The sequence below is a fragment of the Haemorhous mexicanus genome, chromosome 13 (assembly GCF_027477595.1).
Source record: "Haemorhous mexicanus isolate bHaeMex1 chromosome 13, bHaeMex1.pri, whole genome shotgun sequence".
Classification (NCBI taxonomy): Eukaryota; Metazoa; Chordata; class Aves; order Passeriformes; family Fringillidae; genus Haemorhous; species Haemorhous mexicanus.
Window position 1 is genome coordinate 21,525,414 of NC_082353.1, and position 12,231 is coordinate 21,537,644.

The window sequence follows — 12,231 nt, forward strand, 5'->3', positions numbered from 1 at the left end:
TATTTGTGGGATTTAATGAGGTTGTTAATCGTTAACGAGGAGCCATCTCTTGGATTTGGGTTCCATTATCCCGGTGACAAGATAAATCCCATTGGGAATATTCCTGTGGAAAACTGGGATACACGAGGAACTGACGCTCATGGAGATGGTTTGGATACAGGCTGAAAACACTGGGAATTCTGAATCGGCTCCCTTGGATTTTATAATTTTATTTTTGTAATTTTATTTACTTTTATTTTTTTGTTTTTATCCTTATTTTTGATTCATTTTAATTGACTTTTATTTTTAAATTTTTCTTCTTATTTCAATTATTTTTAAAATTTTAATTTTATTTCTATTTTGATGTTTATTTTTATTCCTATTTTTTATCAACTTTAATTTTTAATTTAATTTTTATTTTTAAATTTTTCTTCTCACTTTGACTATTTTAATTTTAATTCTGATTTTACTTCTATTTTTACTTTCATTTGTTTTGTTTTCCTCCAAAGCCCCGGCAGTCGGGGCAGGTTGGAGGGGAAATGTTGGATTTGCAGCTCCAAGATCTCCAGGTTTTCCCAGGCAGATCCTGGTCCCAACCCCTTTGATTCCCGGGAAATATCCCTTTATCCCAACCACCTTTATCAGGACAAAGTGGGCAGCAAAATCCAAGCGTTTATCCCAAAAATCCATCCCTGGAGTGCTGGAATTGCAAGGAGCGCTTTCTCCATGAGGTGTCAGTGTGGCACCGGGATTCCCATCCCTGTTTTCCAGCAAACCATGGAAAAGCCTCCTTGGATCAGCAGCGAATCCCAGCTCGTTCCCAGCTCTCGGCATTCCATGGATGGAGCAGGGGTTTGATCCCATCCCTTGGGAAGGGATCGCTGCTCTCGGGAGTCAATCCCGGTCTGGCCCTTCCCACCTCCGTGTCCCAAACTTCCATCCAGCCCCATCCCAGCATTCCAGCTGGGAATGCTCTTTCCCTCATCCTGGAAAAAACAAGCAGCAGGAAAAAGGAGTTCCCTGGAAAGGGGCTTGGGACAAGGGATGGAGGGACAGGACACTGGGAATGGAAAAGGGGATTTAGATGGGATACTGGGAAGGGATTGTCCCCTGGGAGGGGCTGGGGTGGAATTCCCAGAGAAGCTGCGGCTGCCTCTGGATCCCTGGAATATTCCAGGCCGGGTTGGATGGGGATTGGAGCACCTTGGGATGGTGGGGGGTTGCCTGCCCATGGAATGGGGTGGGATTTAATCCCTTCCCACCCACAGCATTCCACGCCATTCCCATCCATGGATTTGTCCCCAGCGTCCTTAAAATGCCGCTGGGAATGATTTTCACATTCTGGCCAAGACACCTTGGAATTCCTTGCCCGGAATTCCACTCTTTTCCTAAAATCCCACCCCAAGCCTTCATTCCCAGCAGGATTTCTTTAAAATTCCTCCCCAAGCCTTCATTCCTGGTAGGATTTCTCCCGGCTTTTCCGGCATTCCCCGAGCCCTCGGGAAGCAGCCGATTGTTCCAGGCAGTGGGGAGCTGGGAGCGCCTGCCGGAGCCATCCCGGTGTGAATTCCCAGAATTAATCCTAATGGGAAGCGACGCTGTCGGCTCCCATCCGTCAGCCCCGGCAGAGCCACTTGGCTCCGTCCCTTGGGATTATGGAAAGGACGGAAAAAATGGGAATGTCCTCAGCTGTTGGGAGCTGCCAGGTGGCTGCTCCATGGGAACGGAGCACCGGGATGCGGCAGGAGCTGGGAAACTCCTGGTGCCACTGGCAGCTCCGAGGGCTCGCTGGAATCCTGAATTTTCCACCCAGGATTCCTTCCTGCTCCTTGTTTTCCCAGCCACTTCCATTGGGTTTTCCAGCCTTTTACACTCCGGAATACCAATTTTAACTCCTAAACTTTTGGCTCCTGATTTCTGCTCCTAAACCTTGGGCTCGGAATTTTTCCTCCCAAATCTGGGCTCCAAATTTTTCCTCCCACAGCCTTGGCTTCGAATTTTTGCTCCTAACTTTTATTCCTAACTTTTATTCCAAACCTTTGGCTCCTATGTTTTGTTCTTAGATCTGGAATCCCAACCTTTTATCCTAAACCCTGGGTTCCCAGTTTTCCTTCCTAATCCTTGAACTTTCTCGTTTTCCTTCCTAAATCCAGGATCTTGATTTTTGTTCCCAAATCCTGGGGTCCTGATTTTGACTCCTAGACCTTCAATCCCATCCAATCCCACCCCTGCCATGGGCAGGGACACCTTCCCCTATCCCAGCTTGTTCCAATTCCCATCCAAACTGACCTTGGGCACTCCCAAGGATTCACCCACAGCTTCTCTGGGAAGCCTATCCTGATTTTTCCAATGTTTCCCTCCAGTGGATATCCTGGATGAGGATCCTCCTGCCTGGCCATGACCCGGGAGCATCCCCATCCCTCTCCAGCTCTGTTTCCCTGGGATCTGATTAATCCATGGGATATTTCATGGATTGCTCCTCCCTGCTCTAGCAGTGTTTTCCTAACCTTTCCCATTCATCCAGCTGCTTTTTTTCCATGCTGGAAAAAAACCTCCCCTTCCTCTGTACTGCAACAGACAGAGCAGTTTATCTGGAAAAGCAGGAAAATTTTCCCTAATCCCTCTTGAATCCCGGGATACCAGCAGGTAACGGGTTCAGTATGGCAGGAGGGGCCGGCCCGGGGTCACGGGGGGAGCAGCAAACAAAGCCTGGCTTGAATTCCTGCTGGGAAATTCCTTGATCCACACCTGATTAAAGCCTCATCCCGTGGAACCAGACGGTTCCTTTGGATCTGGATCCAGAGGAGATGGAGCTGGAGCCCTGCCCACCCCACACAGCTCGTAAATTCCTTGGGATGTGCCGCAGCTTTGGAGATTTTTCCCTCCTCTGCTCCCTCTGCTCATCCCACCTGGATCCCAAGACTTACCTGGGATGCACCTGGAATCTTTTCAGGTGGAATCTGGGGGGAAACCCCCTCTGATCATTCCTGGATGGGAACAAAGCGACTCCGAGACCTTGGTTTTCCAACCGGTTCCTTTGGCAGCGTGTCCAAGAGGGAAAAATATCCCTGCTTTTCAAGTGGAGCCAGGGCCAATGTAAATATTTATGGAATATTTTATTACAATCCCAATTTACTCCTTGATTGGAAACATTTCCTAATAACCCTCTGGAAAATCCAATTAAAGTGCAATTTAAGGGTTTTGCTTTGGGGTTTTTTGGAATCGCTGTTTTGCCAGGAATGCTGATCCTTAAGTCGGGTGGAAAGGTTGGAATGTCAGCGGGGTTGGATGGCCATGGAAGAGCCTGGATTTAAAAATAGGGGGAAAATAGCTGCTTCCTTGGGAAATCCTGGTTTTCCTTGGGAAATCCTGGTTTTCCTTGGGAATGGGGCAGCTCAGCCCTTCCAGGCACAAATCCCTGGAGCTTTTTGTCCCTTTTATCTTGGTTTGGGGCACATCCCAAGGATCCCACCGGCTCCAGTGGGATCAGGGGCATGGAAGGACTTGGAAACCCCCCCAGTGTGAGTATGGGAGGCTTTGGGATTTTTATCCTGATGGGAATCCCGAAGGATAATGATTCCAAAATGATCCTTGGGGTTTGGGATGCTCAGCCAGGGCACGGAGCTGCTGCTCCAAGAACTGTGGGATTTATCCTTGGAATTTTCCAGTTCCTGGCTGAATTCCCAACTTCATTTAGCCAACCCAGAACTTGTTACCTGGTATCTCCCTCCTGTCAAACCTTCCTCTGCTTTCCCCCTTTTCCCTCTGGATCCCACATTCCGGATTTTCCCATCCCAACAAGAGGACGTTCCATCTGCTGAGGATGCCAGGAATGTTTAGGAAGTTTTATTTTTATTGTACAGGACAAAAAATTCCTCCTCAGGAATTCCTTGGAGACCCAAGACTTCAAGCAGGAGGCACGGGCTCCTTTTAAATTGAAAATCAGGGAATGCTGGAATTCTAACGAGCTGGGAAAGGCAATTATCTCCCTGGAAAACACTGGATTCATTAGGATGAACATAAAGGCAAACTTGGGGAAGATAATTGGATCTTTTAAATCTCCATGTTCTTGATCCCTGCTCGTCTCATAAATATGGATTTTTATATAATCCCTAAAAAAAAAACCAGGCTCCCGTTAAGGAGCACAAGGAGTGAGATAAATGCTGGAATTTTTGACATGGAATCAAACAGAAAAGGAACAAAAGGGAAAAGATTTGGGTCCACAGGCTCCTCCTGCCACCTCCTGGCTGTTCCTGGTGCTGGAGGGAATGGATCCATCTGGGACCTGGATGAGCACTGGGAATCATCTGGGTGCTGAGGTCAGGGATTTCCATCACCCATCCCATCCCATCCCAGTCCTGTGCCCTCTGGGAATGCTGAACCTGCTGATCTCCACTGGTGATGGCAAAAGGCTTTTCCCAAAAATCCTGGGGCCATGTCCTGCTCCGTGTGCCCCTGGTGTGGCCCTGGGAGCTGCTTTCCATGGAGAAATTATCCGTGGCTGCACAATGCTGGGAATGCCTTTTGATCCTTGTCCTGCCGTGGGGAACATTTCCACATTTTTGTGCCTCTGTTCCCAGAATCCCAAACCAGGTTTGGGCTGGGAGAGATCCATGGGCAGGGACAACTCCCACTACCCCAGGGTGCTCCAACCTGGCCCTGGACACTTCCAGGGATCCAGGGGCAGCCACAGCTGCTCTGGGAATTCCAGCCCAGCCCCTCCCCACTCTCCCAGCCAGGAATTCCTAATTCCCAATCTCCCACCCATCCCTGCCCTCTGGCACTGGGAGCCATTCCCTGTGTCCTGTCCCTCCATCCCTGTCCCCAGTCCCTCTCCAGCTCTCCTGGAGCCCCTTCAGGCCCTGAGCTCTCCCTGGATATTTCCCTTCTCCAGGTGAACATTCCCAGCTCTCCCAACCTGGCTCCAGAGAGGCTCCAGCCCTGGGAGCAGCACCGTGGCCTCCTCTGGAATTGCTCCAGCAGCTCCAGGTCCTGCTGATGTTGGGATCCAGGGCTGGAGCAGCTCTGCAGGTGGGGCCTCACCTGAGGGAAGTAGATGCCATGGGTTTTCCGATGCCAAGGATTCCTCTGGGATCACTGGAATTGCCCCGGTGCTTCCATGGAGCTGGATGTGACCCACAGGAGTGAGGAGCAGAGAGGGGATGGAGCTCCAGGCATGGAAACCCCCCGGAAAGGCGAGGCCATGAGCTCCTCCAGCCCTTCCCAGGATTTGTGCCATTGGAAATGGAGGCAAGTCAGGCTTAATAATTAATCCAGGCTTATTTAAACCCACGGCTCCTCTCAGTGCAGCAATGATCCACCAGACACGTTCTCCTCGTGTATCCAGGGTCATTTTTAGTGGATACTTCAGCAGAAAACGCTGGTTATTCCCTGTTTAATTAAACCTGTCATTACTCTCCGGATCCTGGGTCAATCCTTGGGAAAATCCAACGCCTTTCCCTCCCTTCCAATGATTAAACCATCGATCAAGAGCGGCTGTTTAATCTCTCTCCCCATAAACAGCCGCTCTTGGCAGCCCCAGCCAGATGGGCAGATAATTTCCAGCGTAACTTGGAATCTATTGGAGTTTCTGGAAGCCTGGCTCGGAAAAGGCCTGGAACATCCCAGGGATGCCCATGCAATCACACGGCCAATTTGCGGGAGTAATTACCTCGGGTCCGTGCGCGCTCCCGGTAATTGGCGCCCCAGATGGTGTCGGGATGCATGGATGGCCACTTGGGCACGGAGAGCCACGCCACGGGAATGGCGCCTGCAGATCCAGCGTGGATCCCGAGTATTCCGTGGATCCCGTGTGTCTCCCTGGAGCAGGGAGCGCCGCCGTCAAGGTGGGTGCTTGAGGCATTTCCACAGGAGGTGGAACGTCCTCGGTTGGAAGGGACCCGCAAGGATCATCCAAGTACAGCCCCGAGAATTTTGGGAAGTGCCCTGGAGAGAGGGAGGAGCCTGCAGGGCATCCGTAAGTAGCCATGAGTTGGGGAATGCCATGGGCAGCTGGAAGCAGGAGGGTGTTGGAGCGGTGCTGCCAGCTGTGATTCCCACAGGATAAATCCGCCTTCAAACGGCTTTTCCAAGGCTGTCCTGCAGTGAATCCATGTGCCATTCCAGAGGAGTATCCACGTTCCATCCCATTCGTGCATTCCATCGAGGAATCCATGTGCCATCCTATCGGCACTTCCGTGTTCTATCAATCCATCCCTGTGCCATCCCATCCGTTCATCCAGGTTCTATCCCATCAATCTATCCCTGTGCCATCCCATCCATGTTTCATCCCATCAGTTCATCCAGGTCCTATCCCATCAATCCATCCCTGTGCCATCCCATCCATGCATCCGTGTTCTATCCCCTCAGTGATCCCTGTGCCATCCCATCCTTTTATCTACATGCCATCCCATTATTTTATCCCTGTGCCATCCCATCCATGCATCCATGTTCCATCCCATTATTTTATCCCTCTGCCATCCCATCCTTTTATCCCTGTGCCATCTCATCCATACTTCCACGTTCCATCCCATTATTTTATCCCTGTGCCATCCCATCCATGCATCTATGTTCCATCCCATTATTTTATCCCTCTGCCATCCCATCCTTTTATCTCTGTGCCATCTCATCCATACTTCCACGTTCCATCCCATTATTTTATCCCTGTGCCATCCCATCCATGCATCCATGTTCCATCCCATCCTTTTATCCCTGTGCCATCCCATCCACGTATCCCTGTGCCATCTCATCCATGCATGCCTGTGCTATCCCATCATTCTATCCATGTTCCATCCCATCATTTTATCCCTCTGCCATCCCATCCTTTTATCCATGTGCCATCCCATCATTTTATCCCTGTGCCATCCCATCCCTGCATCCCTGTGCCATCCCATCATTTTATCCCTGTGCCATCCCATTCTTTTATCCCCATGCCATCCCATTATTTTATCCCTGTGCCATCCCATCATTTTATCCCTGTGCCATCCCATCCACGCATCCCCGTGCCATCCCATTATTTTATCCCTGTGCCATCCCATCCATGCTTCCATCTTCCATCCCATCCATCCATCCCCGTGCCACCCCACCCGTGGCTCAGCATTCCCAAGCCTCCATCTCCCGCTCTCCGCCAATCCCTGCCGCGGCCGCAGGAGGCTGAGCCCTTCCCGGGAGGAGCCTCGGTGCGGAGCGGCTCCATCCCCATCCCGAGCCGTTATCCCTTTTTATTGGGAGCCGCGGCTCCGGAGCTCCGGCAGAAGATAAATTCCAAGGAGCGCGGGGCGGGGGCGCGGCCGGCGGGCTCCGCGCTAACATTTACACTGCGCCGGGGTCGATATCCCGCTGATCCCACTCAATCTGCTCCCTGTGCAAACCCCGCGCCGCCTCCCCCCGGATCAATCCCTCCTCCAAAGGTTACGTGAAGGTGGCCGGATTCTTCTAAGCTGTTTGCAGAGCCTCCGTTTGCTCTGCTAACACAGCCTGGAACTGCTTCCAAGGATTCTGTTTGCCTTGGATTAGGGCTGTTTGCCCAAACACCTTCCCGAATCCAATCGAGGCCAGGCTTTCCAAACATTTGGGCACATCTGTCAATCAATAGCAGCAATCGGGTTCCTGATCCAAACAGCAAACTCGGCCAAATCCAATATTTATCCAAACTTTTACTGACTCGGGCTGGTTTTAAACAATCCAAAGCCACGGAGCAGCCGTTGGTGCCGAAAGGTCCTGGATAATGTGTAACTCCGGGCAAACACAGCCCGATTCCAGCAAGGAGCAGAGCGAAACTAAACACTGGAATTATTGTCCCACTTTTATTGCGGATAATTTGCTTAAATGTCCAGCCATTATCTGCTAATAAGGCCGGGGTTAATTAGGCGGGGCCTAAGAGGGCTCTGGCTGAGCCTGGCTCAAGGGCAGGGTGCAATTCCCGGACTTTGGCCCTCGGGATGGGAGCGTGTTTGGGCAGGTGACTTGGGGGTGTTATCGGGGTGGAAAACACCTGAGTCCAGACAGAAAAACAGGGGGGAAAAAAAATCCTGGGAGGAATCCAGGCAGAGCTGGATTGGGGCTTGAAACAAAGAGGAACGGGAGATGCCAAATGTTTTTCAGGAGACGCTGCCAGGCGGGAATGGCCGGCCGGGAATGGGCCCAAGGAGCCGTTGTAAAACTGGGAGATGCTTTTCATCTGCACCCAAAGGAGCAGGAGAGGCCAGGAATGACACCCAAACACTGGCAAGGCCTGGATGCAGCCCGTGGGTGGGAGCCGAGGAGGAAAAGGGATGGAAATGTCTTCCCAAAGTCATGGGATCATGGGATGGTCGGGGTTGGAAGGGCAGGGACTCCTTTCCCTATCCCAGGCTGCTCCAAGCCCTGTCCAGCCCGGCCTTGGACACTGCCAGGGGATCCAGGGGCAACCACAGCTGCTCTGGGAATTCCATCCCAGCCAGGAATTCCTTCCCAATATCCCATCTAAATCTCTCCTTTTTCCATTTCAAACCATTCCCCCTTCTCCTATCACCGTCCACGTCTGAATTCACTCTCCTTCTTTTTGGAATTCCCTTTTAGGCACTGGGGGATTAAAAAAGGAGGAAGAGCGTTCATCTTTAATTCCTGGTGTGTGGAAGGAGAAAAGTGGGACAGAGAACGATCCACACAATTTTCCCTTTGGATACCCAAACATATCCTCATGACAAGTGACACTCCTCGTAGCTGAAGCCTTTTTCCAGGTGAGACGTTCCAGCTCCGCCGTTTTCCCAGGAAAAGGAGCTTCATTGGGCCCTGTCCAGGAGCAAAGGAGCACCTAAAAGATGCAGGGAGCGATGTTTTCCCTGAATAACGGCGGTTGGAATTCAGGAGGAACAACGGATGAGGCGCGTTTCCCGTCTCCAAGGCTTTGTTCCTGGCAGAGGGGATAAATATTGGATAAGGGCACTTAGGGAACAATTTGGGAGGGATAACAGAGGGAGAATGAAGGAGAGGCTCCTGCAGGGAGCAGCTTTTGGTGGAATCTGGTTATTTATGGAATGGCAGAGAGCAAATGGGAAAATTCCAGCTTCCTTCTAAGCTGGAGAAGGCTGGAGAGGGATTGGGACAAGGGATGGAGGGACAGGACACAGGGAATGGCTCCCAGTGCTGGAGGGCAGGGATGGATGGGATACTGGGAAGGAATTCCTGGCTGGGAGGGTGGGAAGAGGCTGGGCTGGAATTCCCAGAGTAGCTGTGGCTGCCCCTGGATCCCTGGAAGTGTCCAAGGCCAGGTTGGATCACCCTGGGATAGGAAAAGGTGTTCCTTCCTTCCATCCATCCATCCATCCATCCATCCATCCATCCATCCATCCATCCATCCATCCATCCATCCATCCATGACAGTGCTGGGAAGCACCAGGAGCTTTGGAATGGGGCCCATCCCGCACAAAACCCTTGGAATGCCACCCAAGGTGACAGGCAGCAGCGGCGCCGTTCCGAAGTATTTACGGAGCACACAATTCCATAACCTTGGGATGTCTGGAGGAGCCTGGAGCGGCACGGCCAGCACTGGCTCCCCCTCTGCCACGGGATTTTCCCACCGGCATTCCGGCGTTATCCCGCGGAGGGAAGGGCTGGGATGGGGGCTGTCATCACGCGCCGCTATCTCCGCGTTGTCCCGATGCTCCTGAGATCCCGCTGGGAACGCCCGGCTCCGTGGGAGCCGTGTTGGGAGCAGAGTCAATATTGGCTGAGCAAACACCGCCGGGAAAGAGCCGCTGTTTGCAGAGCCGCGGGATCCAGAGGCTCGGCTGCCACTTGGAAATCGGAATAATCCGAGGAATCCGGGGCTTTTCCAAGGTACGGAGTGGTTCTTATGGAGGGGACAGGGGCGGCTCCCAGGGAAGTTCCCGGTGGCTCCGCTCGGGGTTGGAATGGGAGGCGGCTGTGCTGTGGGGTTCCTGACCTTGAATCCATAAAAGAAAAATGGGAATCCACCAGAGCCAAGTGCTGAAGCAGGAGGTGGCGTGGAGTTATCCATGGAAAAGCAGCTTCTGGAGGAGCCGGAGTCTCCCGGCATTGCCGGAGCTGTTCTGGAGCGTTGTTCTTCCTGTGATGGATCCCTGGAATGTCCGGGTTGGATGGGGCTTGGAGCAGCCTGGGATAGTCGGAGGTGTCCCTGCCCATGGAATGGGAGGAGGTTTAAGGTCCCTTCCCACCCAAGCCATTCCAGGACTCTCCATGTCCAAGGAAGCTCTTCTGCCATGCACGGGATCACCCGTTCCCATCGGATTCCATTGGCATCCCCCCTGGATAACGGGAATGCCGTGAGCAGCCACCAAACTGGGGCAGAAATCCCAAATTAAAATCCACCTTTAACCATAAATTTCCATAAGTATTCCAAGATGGATCTTTCCTTCTTCTGTCCTGAGGTTTCCCTTCAGTTTAAAAAGCAGGAAGAGGGAAATAGAAGTCCAGGAAAAGAAAAAAAAAAAACAGGAAAAGATCAAAAGGAATACAAGGAGGCCTTGAGGAGAAGGGATTTGCCTGTTTGTTTTCCTATTTTTTCCGGGAGGAAAGGGAAGGAAAAGGGTTCAAATGACAGGAAAAAAAGGGATCAAATTGAAGGAAAAAAGTGGATGAAACAAAAGGAAATGCTGGAATTTCCTTGGAAGGTGCCTGGGAAGTGCTGTGGGAGCAGCAGGACTGTGATCCCAATCCCTGCCTGCTCCAGTCCTCCAGTCAGGGAGCATCCCATATTCCTGGGATGCTGATCCCCGGATTCCCAAGCCTCGATTTTTAACCCCTCAGAGGCCGGAGCTCTGCCTTTTCCCAGCCATATTCCTACAACTTCCCACTTCCCACCCATCCCGTTGTGCAACGTTCCCTCAGAACCCGTCAGCTCCTGGCATCTCCTGCGTGTTTAATTCTCTTTGGATGAAGGAAATGGAAAAATTGACCAACAATTCCATGCATCCAAGGCCGGCCTTTGGAGCGGGTGTTTATGGAAATCTCCCGCGCCAACCTCTCCTCATTTTTCCCGCTGTGCTGGCACTGGGAAGGACAAATATTTATATTCCAGGCTTTTCCGATTGTTTCCATGTTGAGCTGCTTTCCAAGGAACTCTTCATGTGGTTCCAAGGATTTGCCATTAATTTTCACTTCCAATTGGATCCAGCTTTCCTCCAAGATTTTAAAGTTCGGAAGGATTTGTTTCGGGAATGTGGCGCTGGATTGGCACCACTCCGAGGGTGGGAATGTCATATTCCTGTTTGATTTAAAGGGTAATTAGGCTTGGAATTATATTCCCAACCCCTGGAAGTGGTCTAGGCCAGGTGGGAGCAACCTGGATTAGTGGAAGCTGTCCCTCAGAGGGTGGGATGGGATGAGCCTTAAGGTCCTTTTCCAAAAGAATTCCATGATTAAGATATTGGTCCTCCTTTGAGGAAATAAATTCAGTGGGAAAATCCAGCTGAGTGTCCCTCCAACACCTCCAAATCCTTGGAAATACTCCATGGGATGCTCAGGTTCACCCATCCCATCCCATCCCAGGATTTGCCTTTCCCTCCTTTCCGCCTCTTTTGGGAAAGCAGGAAGAAGGGAAGCAGCTCCCTGATCCCTGACTTCCACATTTAATAAAAGGAATAAAAGATCAGAAACCTGGGAAAAATCCTTAATAATTCACCAGCCTGGAGCCGTTTCATTACTTTGAATTTGCAAACGTTCCAGCAGCTCCTGACACCTTCCCTCGCCCGTGATCCGGTCCCAAAATCCTGGGAATGCTGGCTGGATCCACCTGCCCTGGTTCCGTTCATCAGGGATGTGCCTGGGAGGGGCCACGTCCTGGGAAAAGGCAGCGGATCTGACCCGGAACTGTTGGAAAATCATTCCAGGGCTTTTCCCACCGCCTGCTGGAACCCAGGGATGATCGGGCATCCGTTCCTTCCGGGTGAACAGGAGCTCTGATCCAGGATTTGATCCCGCTTTGCCTCTCCAGGGGCTTTTCCTCAGTGAATTTGGGTCGGGACTGGAGCAGCACCAGAGCTCGGCTCCTTTTCCTCGGGCTGTTTCCATTCCTGGTTTCAGGAGCTGGGGGTGGATCCCAGCTCCCAAGCTTGTCTTCCCCAGCTAATTCCAATGCCGGCCAGGTGCCGGAGCTTTGGGATGCGGGAGCTTTGGGCTTGGGTAATTATCCTTGGATTTTAAGCCGATTATGGCGACTCTGGAGCGGTGTTTGTTGGATTTCCCCACGCTCGGTGTTTGCTCAGCGGCTCCCAAAGTCAACACGGGCCT